We start from the raw sequence: 17,176 nt of genomic DNA on the forward strand, positions 1-17,176 counted from the left end.
TTTGGGTCTAAAAACATGAGTTCTGAAAGATCTAGTGTTATGATTACCTCGAAACCTTTAATGGGAAGTTCAAACTACTTAGCTTGGGCTTCATCTGTCGAGTTGTGATGTAAAGGTCAAGGTGTTCAAGATCATCTAATCAAACAGTCTAGTGAAGGAGATGAAAAGGCGATAATACTTTGGGCAAAGATCGATGCCCAGTTATATAGCATATTATGGCGATATATTGATTCCTAGTTGACGCCCTTGTTTCGTCTATTCCAAACATGTTATTTGGTTTGGACAAAGGCTCGTACCTTATACACTAATGACATATCTTGCTTCTATGATGTGATATCGCGGATGACAAACTTAAAGAAGCAGGAACTAGATATGTCTACTTACTTGGGTCAAGTACAGGCAGTCATGGAGGAATTTGAGAAGTTGATGCCAGTTTCTGCTACTGTGAAAAAATAATAAGAGCAGCGACATAAGATGTTTCTAGTTCTTACACTCGCTGGACTTCCTAATGATCTTGATTCAGTATGCGACCAGATTTTGGCTAGTCTGACTGTCCCCACAGTTGATGAATTATTCTCCCGATTACTCCGCCTTGCTGCAGTACCAAGTTACCCAATGATCTCATCACAGATACTTGATTCCTCTGTTTTCGCATCCCAAACAGTGGATGTTCGGGTGTCTCAAACTATGGAGAATAGACGAGGAGGAGGTCATTTTGGAAGATCTAGGCCCAAGTGTTCTTATTGTCACAAACTTGGATACACTCGTGAAATGTGCTATTCCTTACATGGTCATCCACCCAAAAATGCTTACGTTGCTCAGACAAAGACTACATGTAACCATGGATTTTCTTTCTCTAAAGAAGAATATAATGAGCTCCTTCAGTATCGAGCAAGTAAGCAGACATCTCCACAAGTAGCCTCGGTTGCTCAGACGGATACTTCTGTTGCTGGTAATTCTTTTGCTTGTGTTTTCCAGTCTAGTACTCTTGGACCATGGGTCATGGACTCAGGCGCTTCTGATCACATCTCTAAAAATAAATCATTTTTGTCGAATATTGTATATTCACAGTCTCTTCCCACTATTACTTTAGCCAATGGATGTCAAACTAAGGCAAAAGGAGTTGGACAAGCTAACCCCTTATCTTCTATCACCCTATATTCTGTTCTTTATGTCCTTGGCTGTCCTTTTAGTCTTGCATCTGTTAGTCGTTTGACTCGTGCCCTCCATTGTAGTATATATTTTACTGATGATTCCTTTATTATGCAGGACCGTAGTACGGGACGGACAATTGGTATAGGACGTGAATCAGAAGGCCTTTACTAACTTTACTACCTCAGTCCTTCCATAACATGACTAGTTACAGATCCTCCAGACCTAATCCACATACGTTTAGGACATCCGAGTTTATCCAAACTTCAGAAGATGGTGCCTAGTTTATCTAGTTTGTCTACATTAGATTGTGAGTCATGTCAGCTTGGGAAACATACCTGAGCCTCCTTTCTGCGTAGTGTTGAGAGTCATGCAGAGTCTGTTTTCTCCTTAGTTCATTCTGATATATGGGGTCCTAGTAGAGTCAATTCAACCTTGGATTTCATTATTTTGTTAGTTTTATTGATGATTACTCAAGATGTACTTGGCTTTTCTTAATGAAAGATCGTTCTGAGTTATTCTCTATATTTCAGAGTTTTTGTGCTGAAATCAAAAACCAATTTGGTGTTTCTATTCGCATTTTTCTTAGTGATAATGCCTTAGAATATTTATCTTCTCAGTTTCAGCAGTTTATGACTTCTCAAGGAATTATTCATCAGACATCTTGTCCTTATACCCCTGAGCAAAATGGGATTGCAGAGAGAAAGAATAGGCACCTTATTGAGACTGCTCGCACACTTCTAATTGAATCTCGTGTTCCGTTGTGTTTTTAGGGCGATGCAGTTCTCACAACTTGTTATTTGATTAATCGGATGCCTTCATCTCCCATCAAGGATCAGATTCCGCATTCAGTATTGTTTTCCCAGTCAGCCTTATACTCTCTTCCACCTCGTGTTTTTGGGAGCACGTGTTTTGTTCATAACTTAGCCCTGGGGAAAGATAAGTTAGCTACTCGTGCTCTCAAGTGTGTCTTCCTTGGTTATTCTCGTGTTCAGAAGGGATATCGTTGTTATTCACATGATCTTCGTAGGTACCTTATTTCAGCCGACGTCATATGTTTTGAGTCTAAACCTTTCTTTACTTCTACTGACCACTATGATATATCCGAGGTCTTACCTATACCAACTTTTGAGGAGTTTACTATAGCTCCTCCTCCACCTTCGACCACAGAGGTTTCACCCATACCAACCGTTGAGGAGTCTAGTATTGTTCCTCCTAGTTTCCCAGCCACAGGAACACCACTCTTGATTTATCCTCGTCATCCATGCCCTACATCAGGCCCAACTAGTTCTCGTCCTGCACCTGACCCTGCTCCTACTGCGGACCCTGCTCCTAGTACATACCCTAAAGGTCATCTTATATTTTAGAACTTGAATATGCGCTCTTAAGCCTTAAAAATCTCATTTTTACCCTCCTCGATTTGCGTGCACAGTCCGGTCATGTTTCCGAAAAGCTTTTATGTTGAAACTAATAAAAATAAGAATTTTTGCCTTAAAAGTTGATTTTAGTTGACTTCGATCAATATTTTGGTAAACAGGCCCAGATCCATGCTTTGACAGTCCCGGTGGGTCCGTATCGAATTTTGGGACCTGGGCGTATGCCCGAGATCGAATTCGGAGGTCCCTAGCTTGAGTTATGAATTTTTGATGAAAATTAAAAGTCTGAAAATTAATTATTTTTAAGAATTAATTGATGTTTGGTATTGTAAGTATCGGGTCCGTATTTTGGTTCCGGAGCCCGGTACAGGTTCGTTATGATATTTAAGACTTGTTTGTAAAATTTGGTGAGAAACGGAATTGATTTGACGTGATTCAGACGTCTAGTTGAGAAAATAGAAATTTTAAAGTGTTCTTGAGAATTTCAATGGATTTGGTGCCAAATTCGGAATTCTAGGTGTTATTTTGGTGATTTGATCGCGCAAGCAGGTCCGTATGATATTTTTAGACTTGTGTGCATATTTGGTTTGGAGCCTCAAGGGATCGGGTGAGTTTCGGATAGGCCACGGGATGTTTCGGACTTGGGAAAAATCTGGTTTTCTGCAGATTCTGGTGTCTGGCATATCCTTCTTCGAGTTCGCGAAGGTCCTCTCGCGAACGCGAAGAGTAAACTGATGAGGAAGGGATTTCGTCTTCGCGGACGTGAAGGATTGGTCGCGAACGCGAAGCGATGGGGGCGTTACCCTTCGCGAACGCGACAAGCCCATCGCGAACGCGTAGAGTTAGGCAATGGGGAGGGGGAGTCAGCCTTTTCTTCATCGCGAACGCGGACAATGTCTCGCGAACATGAAGACCAGGGAAGGGTAGCCTATGCGAACGCGAGCACTGTCTCGCGAACGCGAAGGCTTGGCAGCCAATACTCTTCGGGAACGTGACAGTGCTCTCGCGAACGCGATGAACAATGTCGCCCGGCACTTAACAGAATCCAAACACGGGATTTAGCCAAAAATTCATTTTTCTCAAAAACCAAACGGTGTGAGGCGATTTTTCATGAGTCATTTCTTCCCCAAAGTATTGGTAAGTGATTCTAAACCATTTTCTTTCAATTACCCATTAAAATTCATGAATTTGCAACCTAAAATCTAGAGTTTTCACGGTAGAATTAGGGGTTAGGGTAGAAACTAGGGACTTCAGGAATTTGAGGATTTAGACCTCAATTTGAGGTCGGATTCCAAAACTAATTATATATTCGGGCTCGGGGGTGAATGGGTAAATGGATTTTGGTCCGAACCTCGGGTTTTGACCAAGCGGGCCCGGGGTCGATTTTTCGACTTTTTGGAGGAAAATTTGGGAAAATTTAATTTACGCAATATAATTGATTCCTTTAGCAATATTTGATATTATTGAGTCATTTTTGAATAGATACGAGTGGTTTGGAGGTAAATTCCAAAGGAAAAGCTGTGATTGAGAATTAAGTGGCCTTCAGAGCGAGGTAAGTGTTGTGTCTAACCCTAACTTGAGGGAATTAGGAATCTTAGATTACTTGCTAAGTGAAATCCATGTGAGCGGATTATATTGTCCATGTTTCTCTATTTTTCCATGTTTCTCTATTTTCCTATTTTCCATGTTTCTCTATTTTTCTTATATTGTCTCTTTCCTATGTCTAATTGCTACGTGTTATACTAGTGTTGTTCAATTTATCGTTCTTATCATGTTTACGGATTTTCTAGTGATAATTGAGTTTTTATTTCAAAATTGAGATTGATATTATGTAACCAAATGTTGAAGTAAGGTTTGTACTTGTTATTGTATCTCCCTATTGTTATTTATGCATTGCATTATGGTGAGGGAGAGTGTTAATGCACGAAGGGTGATGTCGTGCCATATTGTGAGTGTTAATGCACGAAAGGTGATGTCGTGCCATGATATGAGAGTTAATGCACGAAGGGTGATGCCGTGCCATTTCTATTAATATTTTGGTGAGATTGAGAGTAAAAGCACGAAGGGTGATGCCATGCATTCTTCCTTACTGTATTCACTATTCCTGTTGATACATGGTATATTAACTACTCCGGTGATCATTCTGTTGTAGTTCTTTATCTTGTATTCCCATCAGTATGTTCCCCTCCCGACATTTCCTGTTTAGTTCTTCATTTATGTTATTTGTATATATACACTGTTAAATTGTATAGGATGATTTGTAGGTGCCTTGCCTTAGCCTCGTCACTACTTCGTCGAGGTTAGGCTCGACACTTACCAGTACATGGGATCGGTTGTACCGATACTGCACTCTGCACCTTCTATGTAGATTTTGATACCGGCTCAGGTTGATCGAGATTTTGCTATTGGTCCGCTGTCCGGAGACTCAAGGTAGATCTGTCGGTGTTCACAGACCTTGAAGTCCCTGTCTATCTTTTATGTCCTACTGTTTTTTTTCATTCAGACAGTTGTATTTCTTTCAGACTATTACTTGTAGTAAATTTTAGAATGCTCGTGAATTGTGACTCCAGATCCAAGTGGTAGTAATTAATACAGTTTTATGATATTCCGCACTTATTATATTTCATCTTAGCTAATTTTTTTTAATTACTGAATGGGAATGATAAATTGGTTTAATGATTCTCTAACGTTGGCTTGCCTAGCAAGTGAAATATTAGGCGCCATCATGGTCCCGTCGGTGGGAAATTTTGGGTCGTGACAGTTGGTATCAGAGCACTAGGTTGCTTAGGTCTCACGATTCACGAGCAAGCTTAATAGAGTCTGGAGGATCGATACGGAGACGTTTGTGCTTATCTTCCAGAGGCTATGAAGTTTAGGAACAAGTTTCACTTCTATTCTTCGCTGTCTTGCGATTTTGCTCTCTCAATGCTGATTGAATTCTTTTACTCTTATTCTCTCGCAGATGGCGAGAACACGTACCGCTTCCTCAGCTGAGCAGCAGCCAGAACCTCCAGTGGCAGCTCCTACACGGGGTAGAGGTCGAGGCTGAGGCCGTGCCAGAGTAGCAGCCCCAACAGTGGAGCCTCAGATAGAGATTGACGAGGAGGTTCCAGCCCAGACTATTCCTACCAGACCAGCTCAGGTTCCGGAAGGGTTCATTGCCACCCCAGTACTTCAGGATGCTTTGGTCCGTTTGGTGGGCCTTATGGAGAGTATGGCCTAGACTGGCGTATTTTCCATGGCACCATCAATCTCTCAGGCTGGAGGAGGAGCCCAAACTCCTACCACTCCCACTCCAGAGTAGATAGCTCCCCAGTATCAGGCTCCAGCAGCTCAGCCAGTCGGATTAGTTCAATCGGTTATTGCGGCACAGGTCAGAGATGGGCCAGCTATGTCTTCTGAGGCTTTATGGAGATTGGACAGGTTTACCAAGCTCTTTCCTGTTCACTTCAGTGGTGCTCCTTCAGAGGATCCCCAGGAGTATCTTGACAGCTGTCATGGGGTTCTACGGAACATGGGTATAGTGGAGACCCATGGGGTTAATTTTGCTGCATTTCAGATGATTGGTTCCGCCAAGAAATGATGGAGAGATTACTTGTTGACCAGACCAGCTGGGTCGCCTGCACTCACTTGGGACCAGTTCTCTCAGCTCTTCATAGAGAAGTTTCTACCTATCACCTTTAGAAAGGAGCGTCGCCGTCAGTTTGAGCGTCTCCAGCAGGGCAGTATCACTGTTACTCAGTATGAGACCCGTTTTGTGGATTTGGCCCGTCATGCTATTCTTCTGCTTCCCACCGAGAGAGAGAGGGTGAGGAGGTTTATTGATGTACTTGCTCAGCCTATCAGATTGTAAATGGCTAAGGATACTGGGAGTGAGATTTCTTTTCGGGCGGATGCTAATGTCGCCAGACGAGTCAAAATGGTTCTTACTCAGGGAGGTCAGGGGTCTGACAAGAGACCTCGACATTTCGGTGAGTTCAGCGGTGCCTCACCTAGAGGCAGGAGTACTTTTGGTAGAGGCCATCCTCCCAGGCTGTTTCATTCAACACTCCAGGCATCCCGCGGTGCCTCAGGTGGTCGTGGCCCTCAGATGCATTATTCCGACCAGCTAGCCTACAGTGCACCACCAGCTCCTATTAGTGCACCTCCACTCCAGAGTTATTAGGGTGGTTATTCAGGTCATCAGGGTCAGCAGTCACAATAGCCGAAGTTATGTTATACTTGTGGTGATCTAAAGCACATTGCTAGATTTTGCCCTCGGGCAATAGGCAGCTCATAACATCAGAGTTCTCGTGCCATGGTTCCGGCACCAGTTGCTGCACTACCTACTCAGCCAGCCAGAGGCAGGGGTCAGGCAGCCTGAGGTAGAGGCCAGACTATTAGAGGTGGAGGTCAGGCCGTTAGAGGTGGAGACCAACCAGTTAGAGGCCGTCCCAGGGACATAGTTCAGGGTGGTAGTGGTGTTATGCTTTCCCAGCCAGGCCTGAGGCTGAGTCATCTAACGCTATTATCACAGGTACTGTTTCAGTTTGCAGTAGAGATGCTTCAGTTCTATTTGATCCGGGATCCACTTACTCCTATGTGCCATCCTATTTTGCTTCCTATTTGGTTGTGCCCCGTGATTCTTTGAGTGCTCATGTGTTTGTGTCCACACCAGTGGGAGATGCTATTGTTGTAGATCGTGTTTATCGTTCATGTGTTATCACCATTGGGAGTCTTGAAACTCGTGTAGATCTTCTAGTTCTCGACATGGTTGATTTTGATGTCATACTGGGTATGGATTGGTTGCCACCTTACTATGCTATATTATATTGTCATGCCAAGACGGTGACCTTAGCCTTGCAGGGGTTGCATGGAATAGAGTGGAGAGGGAATCTTGGCCATTCTGCCAGCAGGGTTATCTCTTATGTGAAAGCTCGACATATGGTCGAGAAGGGGTGTCTAGCTTATTTAGCTTATGTCCGCGATTCTAGTGCGGAGGTTCCTTCCATAGATTCAGTGCCGGTTGTACGTGAGTTTCTAGAGGTATTTCCTGCAGACCTGCCAGGGATGCCACCCGACAGGGATATTGATTTCTGCATTGATTTGGATCAGGGCACTCAGCCCATTTCCATTTCGCCATACCGCATGGCCCTGCCAGAGTTGAAAGAATTGAAGGAGCAGTTGCAAGATTTGCTTGATAAGGGCTTCATTAGACCTAGTATCTCGCACTGGGGTGCACCTGTGTTGTTTGTGAAGAAGAAAGATGGATCAATGAGGATGTGTATAGATTATCGGCAGTTGAACAAGGTCACTATCAAAAACAAGTATCCATTACCGAGGATTGATGATTTATTTGATCAGCTTTAGGGTGCCCAGGTGTTTTCGAAGATTGATTTGAGATCTGGCTACCATCAGTTGAGGATTAGAGCATCTGATATCCCTAAGACAACTTTTCGGATTCGGTACAGGCATTTTGAGTTTCTAGTGATGTCATTTGGGCTGACAAATGCCCCAGCAACATTCATGGATCTGATGAACCGGGTGTTCAAACCCTACTTGGATTCCTTTGTGGTTGTGTTTATTGATGATATCTTGATCTACTCCCACAGTCGAGAGGAGCATGAGCAGCACCTTCGGATCGTTCTTCAGACTCTAAAAGACAGCCAGTTATATGCTAAGTTCTCAAAATGAGAGTTTTGGTTGAGTTCAGTTGCTTTCTTAGGCCACGTTGTATCAGCAGAGGGTATTCAGGTGGATCCTAAGAAGATTGAGGCAGTTCAGAACTGGCCTAGACCCACATCAGCTACAGAGATCCATAGTTTCCTGGGTTTGGCGGGCTATTACCGTCAATTTGTGGAGGGGTTTTCATCCATAGCAGCCCCGTTGACTAGATTGACCCAGAAGGGTGCCTCGTTCAGGTGGTCGAACGAGTGTGAGGTGAGCTTTTAGAAGCTCAAGACTGTTTTGACTACGGCACCAGTATTGGTGTTACCCACAGGTTCAGGATCTTATACAGTATATTGTGACACATCTCGTATTGGTCTAGGTGCGGTATTGATGCAGGGTAGCAAGGTTATTGTATATGCTTCGCGGCAGCTGAAGGTTCACTAGAAGAATTACCATGTTCATGATTTAGTGTTGGCAGCCATTGTTCAAGCGCTGAAGATTTGGAGGCACTATCTTTAGGCGTTCCATGTGAGGTATTAACTGATCATCGGAGCTTGCAGTATTTGTTCAAGGAGAAGGAACTCAATTTTAGGTAGAGGAGGTGGCTGGAGCTATTGAAATACTATGATATCACTATATTGTACCATCAGGGAAAGGCCAATGTGGTGGCCGATGCATTGAGTAGAAAGGCAGTGAGTATGGGCAGCCTTGCTTATATTCCAGTTGGTGAGAGACCGCTTGCATTGGATGTTCAGGCCTTGGCCAACCAGTTTGTGAGGTTGGATGTTTCTGAGCCCAACTGTGTTCTAGCTTGTACAATTGCTCGATCTTCTTTGTTTGAGCGCATCATAGATCGGCAGGATGACGATCCTCATTTACTTGTCCTTAGAGACACAGTGCAGAACGGAGGTGCCAAGTAGGTTACTATTGGAGATGATGGAATTTTGAGGATACATGGTCGTATTTGTGTGCCTAATGTGGATGGACTTCGTGAGTTGATCCTTGAGGAGGCTCACAGTTCTCGGTATTCTATTCACCCGGGCACTGCCAAGATGTACCAGGACTTGAGGCAGCATTATTGGTGGAGGTGAATGAAGAAGGACATAGTTGACTATGTAGCTCGGTGCCTATATTGCCAGCAGGTGAAGTGTGAGCATCAGAGACCTGGTGGTTTACTTCAGAGGTTAGAGATTCTTGAGTGGAAGTGGGAGCGTATCACTATGGATTTTGTTGTTGGACTCCCACGGACTCAGAAGAAGTTCGATACAGTTTGGGTCATTGTGGACAGGCTGACTAAGTCAGCGCACTTTATTCCTGTGGCAGTTACCTATTCCTTGGAGCGGTTAGTAGAGATTTATATTCGGGAGATCCTTCGTCTTCACGGTGTGCCCGTGTCTATCATTTCTGATCGAGGTACGCAGTTTACCTCACACTTTTGGAGGGCAGTACAACGTGAGTTGGGTATGCGGGTTGAGTTTAGCACAGCATTTCATCCTCAGACGGACGAGAAATCCGAGCGTACTATTCAGATCTTGGAGGATGTGTTACGTGCTTGTGTTATAGACTTCGGAGGATCGTGGGATCAGTTCTTGCCCCTTGCAGAGTTCGCCTATAACAATATCTATCAGTCGAGCATTCAGATGGCTCATTATGAGGCATTATATGGTAGACGGTGTAGGTCGCCAGTTGGGTGGTTTGAGCCGGGGGAGGCTCGGTTGTTGGGTACAGATTTAGTACAGGAGGCCTTGGACAAGGTCAAGATTATTCAGGATCGACTTCGCACAGCTCAGTCTAGGCATAAGAGTTATGCTGACCGTAGAGTTCGTGATGTTGCATTCATGGTAGGAGAGAGAGTGTTACTTCGGGTATCACCCATGAAGGGTGTAATGAAGTTCGGAAAGAAGAGAAAGTTGAGCCCTAGGTATATCGGACCTTTTGAGATTCTGAAGAGAGTGGGAGAGGTGGCTTACAGGCTTGAGTTGCCACCTAGTTTAGCGGTTGTTCATCCAGTATTCCATGTGTCCATGCTTCGAAAGTATCACGACGATCCGTCCCATGTGTTAAATTTCAGCTCTGTCCAATTAGACAAGGATTTGACTTATGAGGAGGAGCCGATGGCAATTCTAGCCCAGCAAGTTTTCCAGTTGAGATCAAAGAGCTACCCTTCAGCTCGAGTGCAGTGGAGCGGTCAGCCTATTGAGTTAGCTACTTGGGAGTCCGAGTCCGATATGCGGAGTAGATATCCCCACCTTTTCACAAACCCAGGTACTTTTCTATGTCCATTTGAGGACGAACAGTTATTTTAGAGGTGGAGAATGTAAATAGCCTAAAGGTCATCTTATGTTTTAGAACTCGAATCTGTGCTCTTAAGCCTTAAAAATCTCATTTTTACCCTCCTTGATTTGCGTGCACAGTCCGAACATGTTTCTAAAAAGCTTTTATATTGAAAACTAATGAAAATAAAAATTTTTGCCTTAAAAGTTTATTTTTTTTGATAAAAGGGCCCGGATCCGTGTTTTGATAGTCCCGGTGGGTCCGTATCGAATTATGGGACCTGGGCGTATGCCCGGAATCGAATTCGGAGGTCCCTAGCTTGAGTTATGAATTTTTGATGAAAATTAAAAGTCTAAAAATTAATTATTTTTATGAATTGATTGATGTTTGGCATTGTGAGTATCGGGTCCGTATTTTGGTTCCGGAGCCCGGTACAGGTTCGTTATGATATTTAAGACTTTCTTGCAAAATTTGGTGAGAAACGGAGTTGATTTGACTTGATTCGGACGTCCAGTTGAGAAAATAGAAATTTTAAAGTGTTCTTGAGAATTTCATTGGATTTGGTGCTAAATTCGGAATTCTAGGTGTTATTTTGGCGATTTGATCGCGGGAGTAGGTCCGTATGATGTTTTTAGACTTGTGTGCATGTTTGGTTTGGAGCCTCGAGGGCTCGGGTGAGTTTTGGATAGGCCAAGGGATGTTTTGGACTTCGGAAAAATCTGGTTTTCTGCAGATTCTGGTGTCTGGCATATCCTTCTTCACGTTCGCGAAGGTCCTCTCGTGAACGCGAAGAGTAAACTGATAAGGCCAGGATTTCTTCTTTGCGGATGCGAAGGCTTGGTCGCGAATGCAAAGCGATGGGGGCGTTACTCTTCGCGAACACGACAAGCCCATCGCGAACGCGTAGTGTTAGGCACTGGGGAGAGGCAGTCAGCCTTTTCTTCATCGCGAACGCGGACAATGTCTCGCGAACGTGGACAATGTCTCGCGAACGCGGACAATGTCTCACGAACGCGAAGACCAGGGAAGGGTAGCCTATGCAAACGCGAGCACTGTCTTGCGAACGCGAAGGCTTGGCAGCCAATACTCTCCGCGAACGCGACAGTGCTCTCGCGAACGCGATGAACACTGTCGCCCGGCACTTAACAGAATCCAAACACGGGATTTAGCCAAAAATTCGTTTTTCTCAAAACCCAAATGGCGTGAGGCGATTTTTCAAGAGTAATTTCTTCCCCAAAGTGTTGGTAAGTGATTCTAAAATATTTTTTTTCAATTACCCATTACATTTCATGAATTTTCAACCTAAAATCTAGAGTTTTCATGGTAGAATTAGTGGTAAGGGTAGAAACTAGGGACTTCGGGAATTTGAGGATTTAGACCTCAATTTGAGGTCGGATTCCAAAACCAATTATATATTCGGGCTCGGGGGTGAATGGGTAAATGAATTTTGGTCCGAACCTCGGGTTTTGACCAAGCGGGCCCGGGGTCGATTTTTTGACTTTTTGGAGGAAAATTTAGGAAAATTTAATTTACGCAATATAATTGATTCCTTTAGCAATATTTGATATTATTGAGTTATTTTTGAATAGATACGAGTAGTTTGGAGGTGAATTCCAAAGGAAAAGCTTTGATTGAGAATTAAGTGGCCTTCGGAGCGAGGTAAGTGTTGTGTCTAATCCTGACTTGAGGGAATTAAGAACCTTAGATTACTTGCTAAGTGAAATCCATGTGAGCGGCGTATATGTGTGTCATGACCCGAAATTCCCACCTTCGGACCGTGATGGTGCCTAACATTTCACTTGCTAGGCAAGCCAACGTTAGAATAATATTAACCAATTTTTTAAACAATTTTTATTAATCAAAAAAACAAATGCGGTAGCAAAGTTTGAAATATAGTGAAGAATCCCTAAAAAAATAACGGTGTCTAAATACCATCCCAGAATTGGTGTCACAAGTGCACGAGCTTCTAGAATAATACAAATAAAGGTCTGAATAAAATGAAGCTGTCTGGAAATGAACACACAACTAAAGTAAAATAGACATGGACTTCAGAACTGCGAACGCCGTGCAGTTATACCTCAAGTCTCCTCTGAGTAGCTGAAATCCGAGCAAGTCTATGGTACGCCGCTGGGACCAACTCCGAAATCTGCACAAGAAGTGCAGAGTGTAGTATCAGTACAACCGACCCCATATACTGGTAAGTGTTGAGCCTAACCTCAACAAAGTAGTGACGAGGCTAAGGAGGTTCACTTACATTAACCTGTACGCAATATTAGTAACAACATCAATAATAGAAATAAATCAGGTAACTCATTTATAATGGTTGAAGCCAACTCAGCAGTTATAACCAATTATAATTTCCATCAATTCTGTTGCAGCGTGCAACCCGCTCTCACAATATAATCACATTCAATTCTGTTGTAGCATGCAACCCGCTCTCACAATATATTCACATTCAATTCTGTTGTAGCGTGCAACCCGCTCTCCCAATATATTCCTTTTAATCAAGTATGTCATATATTTATTTCAATCAAATATATATATATAGACTTTTAAATAAGTCTGTTGCGGCGTGCAATCCAATCCCCCAATATTGATTTTTCAATAAGTCTATTACAGTGTCCAACCCGATCCTCCAATATTAACTTTTTAACAAGTCTGTTGCGGCGTGAAACCCGATCCTCCAATATTAACTTTTAATAAGTCTATTACGGCGTGCAATCCGATCCCCCAATATTGACTTTTAATAAGTCTGTTGCGGCGTGCAACCCGATCCTCCAATATTAACTTTTAAATAAGTCTGTTGCGGCGTGCAACCCGATCCTCCAATATGGACTTTTAAACAAGTTTGTTGCGGCATGCAACCCGATCCTCCAATATGGACTTTTAAACAAGTCTGTTGCGGCGTACAACCCGATCCTCCAATATATTCATTTCAATAAACTATGTTGCGACGCGCAACCCAATCCTCCAATATATTCATTTACCAATTCTTATGGAATAAATTGCCCCAATAAATGCAATAATTAATATAAAATTTTAAAACAACAAGCATTCAATAGTTATGATTTAATTATGAAACAAGCAATGACAATTAACAATTTATTATGAAAATCGGGGAGGAAATAGATAGTTTAATATTTAATATGCTAAATGTCAAGTAGCAATTAATACACATAAATCAAATAGCATGTAACAATTATTGCAGGAATTCAAAAATTAATATTTGTCAAGGAATAGGAAAGAAATAGTTATTATAACAATTAATTCGTGTCTTAGAACAAATAATGATTTTCAAATAATTATGCAAATGATTAATTTGACGACGTATAGACACTCGTCACCTCGCCTATACGTCGTTCACATGCATTTCACATAACAAATATATTTAAGGGTTCTATTCCCTCAAGTCAAGGTTAACCACGACACTTACCTCGCTTTGCAAATTCCAATAAATTACTCGACCACAGCTTTTCCTTTTAAATTTGTCTCCAAAAGCTTCAAATCTATTCACAAACAATTCGATATACTCAATACAAATCGTAGGAATTAATTCCATATGAATTTACTAATTTTTCGGATAAAAATCTGAATTTCACTTTAAAAATTGACAGTGGGGTCCACGTCTCAAATCTCGAAAAAACTTACAAAATCCGAACACCCATTCCGAGATGAGTCCAACCATACAAAAATTATCAAATTCTGACATCGGATTGACCTTCAAATCTTCGTTTTACATTTTTGGAAGGTTTTGTAAAATTCTGATTTTTCTTCCATAAATTCATGGATTCATAATGTAAATGAGTATGAAATCATGAAATATAATCAATATATGATAAGGAACACTTACCCCAATTTTTTCCGTGAAAATCGCCCAAATATCGCCTAAACCGAGCTCCCCAAACTCAAAAATGAGTAAAATGGCTAAACTCCCCGTTTTATGGGGTTTCTGGCGTTTTCGAGCGCCACAGGTAGCGTGGGGCGCTGCCTGTGGCACAGTTTCAAGAACACCAATAATTCCCAGCGCCAGGGCTAGCGCCCCACGCTACCTTGGGCGCTGGCGGCTACGAAAAATCCTTCCCGACGCGAAATTGGGCATAACTCTCTCATACGTTGTCCGAATTCGATGATTCTTTTTGCTATGGCTCCAAAATTTCAATACGGATCTAATGATTCCATCAACACTGAATTTTGAATTTATTTTCTTAATGGGATACCACTTATTCTTGAATAAATGACGTCAAATGTTCTTGACCACCCGAAATCCACCAGAGGTCCTCGCGATCTCAACCAAATATACCAACAAGTCCAAACACATCATACAGACTTACTCGGGGTCTCATATCACGTCAAACGCCGCTGAAATTACAATTCACACCTTGATTCGGACTTTTGAGTTTCAAAACTTTTTAATTTACAAATCTTGTGCCAAAACATGTTAAATGAATCCGGAATGACTTTAAATTTGGCACACAAGTCATATATGACATAACGGAGCTATTCCAATTTTCAGAATCAGATTCCAACCCCGATATCAAAAAGTCAACCCCGTGGTCAAACTTGGAGATCTTTAGCCTTTAAATTACTAGTTTCTGTTAAATGGTCATAACTTGAGATAGGGACCTCCAAATTAAATTCTGGGCATACGCCCAAGTCTAAAATTACGATACGGAGCTACCGGAGCTGTCAAAACACTGATCCAAGTCCATTTGCTCAAAATATTGACCAAAGTCAAATTAGTTGAGTTTTAAGGCTCTATTTCACATTTTAATCCATTTTTCACATAAAAACTTTCCGAAAAATTGTACGGATTGCGCGCACAATTCGAGAAATGATAAATAGTGCTTTTCGAGGTCTTAGAAAACAGAACTAATAATTAACTTTAAATATGACATTTTGGGTCATCACAATGTGAGGTGACGAGTACTTATGCGCCGCCAATTTACCTGTTTTCCATGTTTCTCGGTTTTTCTTATATTGTCTCTTTCCTATGCCTAATTGCTACGTGTTATACTAGTATTGTTCAATTTATCGTTCTTATCATGTTTACGGATTTTCTGGTGATAATTGAGTTTTTATTTCAAAGTTAACATTGATATTATGGAACCAAATGTTGAAGTAAGGTTTGTACTTGTTATTCTATCTCCCTGTTGTTATTTATGCATTGCATTATGGTGAGGGAGAGTGTTAATGTACGAAGGGTGATGTCGTGCCATATTATCAGTGTTAATACACGAAAGGTGATGCCGTGCCATGATATGAGAGTTAATGCACGAAGGGTGATGCCGTGCCGTTTCCATTAATTTTATGGTGAGATTGAGAGTAAAAGCACGAAGGGTGATGTCGTGCATTTTTCCTTACTGTATTCACTATTCCTGTTGATACATGGTATATTGACTGCTCTGGTGTTCATTCTGTTGTAGTTCTTTATCTTGTATTCCCCTCAGTATGTTCCCCTCCCGACATTTCCTGTTTAGTTCTTCATTTATGTTATTTGTATATATACACTGTTAAATTGTACAGGATGATTTGTAGGTGCCTTGCCTTAGCCTCGTCACTATTTCGTCGAGGTTAGGCTCGACACTTACCAGTACATGGGGTCGGTTGTACTGATACTGCACTCTGCACTTTCTATGCAGATTTTGATACCGGCTCAGGTTGATCAAGATTTTGCTATTGGTCTGCTATCCGGAGATTCAAGGTAGATCTGTCTGCATTCACAGACCTTGAAGTCCCTATCTATATTTTATGTCCTACTGTTTTCTTTCATTCAGACAATTGTATTTCTTTCAGACTATTACTTGTAGTAAATTCTAGAATGCTCGTGAATTGTGACTCCAGATCCGGGTGGGAGTAATTAATACAGATTTATGATATTCCGCACTTATTATATTTCATCTTAGCTAATTATTGTTAATTACTGAATGGGAATAAGAAATTATTTTAATGATTCTCTAACGTTGGCTTGCCTAGCAAGTGAAATGTTAGGCGCCATCACGGTCCCGTCGGTGGAAAATTTTGGGTCGTGACATCACTTCTTTGATTCCTTATCGTGCGCCTTTGTTGATTTCAAAGTTCTAAATAATTGTCTTTCTATTCTCTCACAGATGGTGAGGACACGCACAACTGGATCCGATGATCAAACACCCGCATCCCCTGTTGGAGCCGCAAGAGGTCGAGGTCAGGGCAGAGGCCGAACCAGAGGCCGAGGAAGACCACGTGGTGCAGCCAGAGCTCCTTCACGAGCTGCTACACCAGAGCCACCGGTAGCTCTAGTTGGAGAGCAGGCACCTGAGACGCCTGTTACTACTCCTGCACTTCAGGAGACTCTTGCCCAGTTTTTCAGCATGTTTGGCACTTTAGCTCAGGCAGGGTTAATTCCACTTGCTCTTGCCACATCTCAAGCTAGGGGAGGAGCACAAACGCCCGCCGCCCGTACTCCAGAGCCATGGGCCCAAGTTGACCATGCCCCAGAGGTTATACCAGTACAGCCAGTTATCCCAATTCTGCCTTAGATTAGGACAACAGTTTCAGATGGGAGCAGCTCAGGCTCAAGAGGTATAAGAAATATCACCCTCCCACTTTCAGCAGTTTAGCTTCAGAGGATGCTCAGGGTTTTCTAGAAGAATGTCACCGTATCCTTCGTACTATGGGTATTGTGGATTCCAGTGGGGTTTCTTACACGACATTCCAGTTTAGAGGAGCAGCCTACCAGTGGTGGCGGG

Source organism: Nicotiana tabacum, chromosome 23, assembly GCF_000715075.1.
Source record: "Nicotiana tabacum cultivar K326 chromosome 23, ASM71507v2, whole genome shotgun sequence".
Classification (NCBI taxonomy): Eukaryota; Viridiplantae; Streptophyta; class Magnoliopsida; order Solanales; family Solanaceae; genus Nicotiana; species Nicotiana tabacum.